Genomic DNA, 6,289 nt, shown 5'->3' with positions numbered 1-6,289 from the left:
AATTTCCCCAAATTGCAACCAAATTGAATTAAATTAACTTTATTTCAATTAAATCCTATTATCCCTCCACCCACTTGCATTCTCCTACATCTCCCACTTGCATTCTAAAACCTATTCCTAAATTCTTCTAGACCCTTCTAATCACTTCTAAATTAACCTAACCCATCTTTTAAACTTTTTCACATCCCTAAACAAAGGGAAGTCACTTCTCAAACCCTTAAAGTCTTTGATAACCATTAAAGGCTTCAAGTCTTCAACCACTTAATTTTCCAAAGTCTCCCAAACCATTAATGGTTAATTCAACCCTCTTACATGGTTAGAGACTTTTTGCCTAACTTAACCTTCATCCAACCCAAGGGTCTCTTCAAACATTCATTGCTTTGACCATGGTTATTCCTTAATCATTTGCACAAGAGTTTATCCTTGGATTAACTCTTAATCCAATGGTTAACCTTAGCTTAAGCTTGACCCTTACCCTCTAGATAACCATGAGGTCTTCTCATGCATTTAATGTCTCCAACCCCTTTTCTCAACTAGTCTTATGTTGACATTTGTCACCATTTCATTGGTGCAAATTGCAAACATGGATTCCCAACTTTCAAACTCGCCTCTTGATTAACTCTTTCAATCTTGACCATCCATTGCCCTATTTTTTCTATAAATAGAGCTCTCATTCCTCCATTTTCATCCATCCAAGTCTTTAGCATCACACTTATACTAAAATCCATTCAAGCTTTCATATCTCATTTTATGCTCATCATTTAGCTTCTCTTTTAAATCAAGAATTGATCTAAATATGCTAATTTAGAGTATGTTCCTTATCATATAGCTTAAATCATTGAACTAATATAGTATGCTAGGATAGTATTTGTTTACTAATCTTGTCATCTTATAGCTAGTTTATTGCATTTCTAGAATCATGCATAGCTTAGGATGCATCTCATACTAAATCAACAAAAAGCATCCCTCGTTCTTGCATTTTTCATCCCTAAACCATTTTGCTTAGTGATCTGAGAGCAAAAACGTTGGTTTGAGGGACCATGCAACATAGAGAACCATGGAACCATCCTTGGAAAGCTAAGTTATGCCTTATAACTCCATAGCTTGCACCAAGAACTCCTGTGGGTGTGTGAGCAAGGCTCCTTAGGCTTCATTTTTCACATTTTAAGTTCTATTGACCCGCTTTTCCCACATACATTTATGGCACCCACCGTGGGGCCCGAACCCACATATCTAATTAGTTTTGAAATATATCCACTTTTGCAGACACATGGGAAAAATGAATTAGTGCGTTAAGTTAACTATTTAGCGCATCCGGTTAACAGCCTAGCGCATTCGGTTCATTGTTTAGCACATAGGATCCATCACCTAGCACGTAGAGTTCATTTATCAGCGCATAAGATTACTAATTTTTCCTGTAGGTCTTGGTGCAGGAGAAAAACAGAGCAACACTTTTAGCACATAGAGTAGCACATCCCGAAAATAGTGTAGCACATTGACAACTTCTGTTAGCACATTACGGCTATTATGTAGCATGTACAGTTTGTTCTGTAGTGCATCACAGACCGAAATAAGAAAAACAATTATTGTAACCGAAAGTTTGAAATTAGACTTGTAGAAGTCCACCGAGGTATCTAACTGGTTATTTTGCAGGTCTCTAACAATTTCATTGTAGATAGGAGCTTCATCTTCGGATTAAGATAGTTAGATTTTTACTAACTTATCTAGGTTAGTTTAAAATTTGATTTTCTTTTCTTAAAATTGAACTCACCTTGGTTTTGGGCTATAAAAAGAACCACTATCAAAATTTTTCTTGCTTTCATAGGAGAAAACCTATTTTTTTGGCTCTAAAAAGAACAAAACAAAAATTTCTTTTTGCAAAAATAGAGCTATAAAAAGAACCTCACCATCATTTGGTGTATAAAAGGATTCATCTTCAATTTTTGTACAAGGGAAAGAACCTCACCTCGAAAGCTTTGTTCAAAATCAAAAGAGGGAAGTTATTCCCCTTTTTCAATTTTCTTTTGTTGACCAAATCGAACCTTTTGCTTTGTTGACTCAGTTATTTCCTTAGATTAAATAATCATTGTTTTGAGGAACTAAAAGGAACACCGTGCTTTTCTTGGAGTAACATCTCCCAGTAGAGGTTAGCAAATCACTAAATTGAAGGTTTAAAAAGAATTTTTGATTGCCTTGAATCAAAAGAGGAAGGTATATGCTCTCCCCATAACTGGGTGATCAAAAAGCTAGACCTCTCTGTAAAGCGGAAAATCGCGGTCGAACCCTAGTTGGTCTCCCCTCTTCTAACTCCGAGGAGAGAGAAGGGAGGTTCGATAGGATTCGATGGGTTTTCACTTAGGGGGAAGACTTTACATTCAAAAGAGGGGTTGAAACTCATAAGATTCAATCCCACACGATGTAAGATTGGATACTAAATGAATTTCAAGGGTTTGGAAAGTAAAGCTACCCTCTTTTGTAAAGAATGTTGATTAAGGAAATTAAGCTAAGGATGCATAGAAAGTCATAAAGATTCGCTTATAAACTGAGTTTAGATTATAGGATGAAGCTGCGGACCTGGAATTAGCAGTAGAATGTCGATACGGTGCTGTCCTGCAAATTTGAGAAAAATTTGTCGGGACGATGGCGCTCGGCGCCACGGTCCTCCGAAAAATCCGCGAAACGAAGGGGGATCGGTTCGTCTCTGCACAAGGATTCCAGATCTTCAATCTCAGCCGCGTACCTGCAACCTACACACAGAAAAATGAAGACGATTGGGGGGTTAGGGATTAGGGGTTTGCCTTTAGGTCAAACCCCAGTTTTGGAATTAACCAAGAAATGAGCAAGAGCTGTAAATGTAAATGACTGTAATGTAAACAAGTACTAATACCTTGTTCTAAGGATGTTTGTATCCTTATGTGCAAAGGTTTAGATGTTGTATGTTGTATGTTGTAACATGTAGTATATGATCTCCTCTTCAATGGTTGAATCCTTGTCTTGAATGCAACACTTAGCCTTGAATGGAGACTTGAAATGATCAATTGCTTGAAGGAATACTTGAATGCTTGAGTATAGTTTCCACGCTTTGTACCTATTCTCCTCATCCTCAAAATGAGAGAGAAAAATGTAGTTTATATACTTGTCAATTAGGGCTGATAGACTGATTTTCCCAACCTTAGGCCGACCAGGGAAGTATATTTCCAAATTGCAATAAAAAAGACCCGATATCACTTAGGAAACCGGGCCCAAAATAGGACCCAAGGACCAGGGCGCTGGGCGCTCTGGTCCCACCTCTGGGACAGCAGGGTGCAAGGAGGTTCAGGCCAATGATGCTTGAAAAATGCAGTTTTCAGTGTCGTGAGCAAGTTTTGGGGTCTCCATTCAGGTTGTGTGTTGCGTCGCCATCGTGAAGACCGAAATGCAGTCGAAATTGCAAGTGTCGCAATTTTAGGACGCTACATTTAGCCCCCACTTTAGCGGGAGTATGTATGCTCATACTTCCGGTAAATTACAAGGAAACAACGTTGAAAGACTTTCACCACGTCAAGGAGGCAAGATACACCAAGCCTCCAGTGGACTAAGGATCTTACAACTTCGATTGACAAAGTAAAAGGGGAGATCACGAGGGAGAACCATGACTGTCAGTAGTAAGGTTCCCTCACTATGAGTCATGCAAAAGAAATACCAAAAATCTTCAAGACAAAGCTAAGTTTGCCAAGAAATTTTCAAGTATCTTTGAAAGGATAGACAGGGTGTATGCCCCCCTACGTTAAAGAGATCGCACACGCCTCAACGGGGGTGATTGTTTTAACGTAGTGATACACATAAGAAATGAGAAAGGAAAAGGAGCACGTTATTGCAAAGATTTAGCCCCCAAGTGTGAGATAAACCCAAGGATAATAGACACAAAACACAAAGCACGAGGTGACTTCGCTTTCCTCGGGGTCAGTATGCTGTATGATAAGTCATGTATATATATCATATGTATGTATGCATAATTGTTCTTCATTCCCCAATCAAGGAAGGTCACCTAGAAGAAGGGAACACATGTGTCTTTTGAGTCAACATGAGAGAGACCAAAGAGATCTCAATGCTTTGCATCGTCCTCAAGTAGACAACACTAAGGACGACAAATAGAAGAATGAGAATAACATATAGAAGAAGTAACAAAAGAGAGGGGGAGAGAATCTGCCATGCTAATGTAACTAGTCTAGCACGTCATCTACCCCCCGATCTTGCTGATCAATGTTTCGGGAAGGCAGGGAACACGCTAGAGGAGGAACATCCAACACAGCAGATGGAACTATCACAAGATCCAAACAAGGGCTACGTTCATGTTCTGAGCCACATTGTTCTTGTCTAGGAGCTAGGATAAGTGCTTTAGAAAATTCATTAGATAAATGGTTATCAACATCAACAAGTTCATATTCGCTATCAGAAGCAAGAGGAGTAACATTTTCATCATGCATAACATTTTCATCTATATCATCATCAAGATTTATAAAAATAGGATCTTTAACTCGCACAGGATCAAGACCATCATGCATCTTATGTTTAGGAGATTTAGGCTCAATATCTGGCTGAGGAGAAAATGGAATAATGCTTGTTGAAGGTGTTTTTGGAGATTGTAAAGTTTGAGAAGCAGCTGATTGAGCCCTAAGACGACGCTTTCGTCGGCGTTCCCATGCAGAACGATTACGTCTAGTCTTAGTAGGAAGTGGAGAAGATTGAGGAGGAGGAATGTTCTCATCCTTATCACTTGGGTGTTTAGGTTGTGGTCTCTTAGGTTGGATAATAGGAGAAGAAGAAGGTCTCTTCTCTCTATAAAAGGCTGGAGGAGGAACTGCTCCATACAAAGGAGGAATTTTTGGTTTAGGGAGAAGACCAAGTCCATCATGATGAGGAGGTATAGGTCTACTCTTAGGAAGTTTATTAGGTATAGACATAGTCGCATCCATAGGGACGGGTTGGGAATCTTCTTGGGGAAAGACATTAGTTTTGTCTTTCAAAGGAAGAATTTCCTTCTCAAGAATGATAGGAATGTCAAGTTTAGGTGTTCTAGGTTCACTTAGAGATAGGATCATATCTGTTTTCCACTTTTGATAAGATTTAAAAAGATGATCACTTCGCGGAGGAAGAGATTGGAATTGTTTAGGCCAAAAGTAATCAATAGGAACACTAGAGGTTCTTTCAGCTGGTTTAAAGAGACTATGATTGACAGTAACAACTTCACCATTATAGGGAAATTTTAAACACTTATGAATAGGAGAAGCAATAGCTTTCATGGAAGATAGCCAAGGATAGCCAAGCTTCACACAAAATTGTTCGGAAGAAGGAATAATAGCAAAGTTCACATCAAGAGATTTATTATGGACCTCAATAGGCAATGTAATAGAACCAATTGCAGGAGAAGAAAATGCATCAAATGATTTCACAATCACATCTGTCTTGTCATATATCACTTGATTCAATTGCAAAGTAAAAAGAAATTCTTCAGTAATAACATTAACCATGCACGAAGGATCAATAAGCACTCCACGGCAAGGTGTATTCTTAACTTTTGCAACTATGTATAAAGGACCATCAGGTGCTCTAATGGTTTCACTAGAATCAAATGTGATGGAAGGTTCTTTAGGGATTTCTTGCTTCTCTACAAAGTTAATCACATTCAGAGTCATAGACACAAGACCATCAGATGAGAAAGAGGAATCATTAGCCTCAATCGCATTAGAGGTATGAGAGGTATGAGAAGGTAATGGATCAGTAAAAATTTGAAGATTTTGGTTAGGAGGAGCTACAGATGTGTTGCCTTTATCATTCACTCCAGAAACAGAAATAGTATTATTATCAATCAAATCTTGAATTTTACCCTTTAAAGAAAAACATTTTTCAGTATCATGCCCAGGCTGACGGTGAAAGTGACAAAAAGATTTGTGATCAAAATAAGGTGAAGTAATCTTTGCAGGATCAATTTGTCTTATAGGAGGAAGAGTAAGCACATTTTGTCCCAATAACTTATTCATAATATCATGCAATGATTCATTCAAAGGAGTATACTTTCTTTCTTTCCTGAAAAATTTAGAAATAGGAGGCACACCTGATGCTGCATTCACATTGTTGTTGATGATGTTTTCATTGAATTTGATGGAATCTCTATTCGTTTTAAACTTCCCAAATGGTTGTTGACTGCTATCACCCTTATCACTCGGAGCCATAGGATGTGATTGTTCCATTTGACTCACAGTCAGTTGATAATTGTGAAGAGTTGCACACAACTATTGGAAAGAAGTAA

This window comes from Cryptomeria japonica, chromosome 4 (assembly GCF_030272615.1).
Source record: "Cryptomeria japonica chromosome 4, Sugi_1.0, whole genome shotgun sequence".
NCBI lineage: Eukaryota > Viridiplantae > Streptophyta > Pinopsida > Cupressales > Cupressaceae > Cryptomeria > Cryptomeria japonica.
This window is presented reverse-complemented; position numbering follows the sequence as displayed.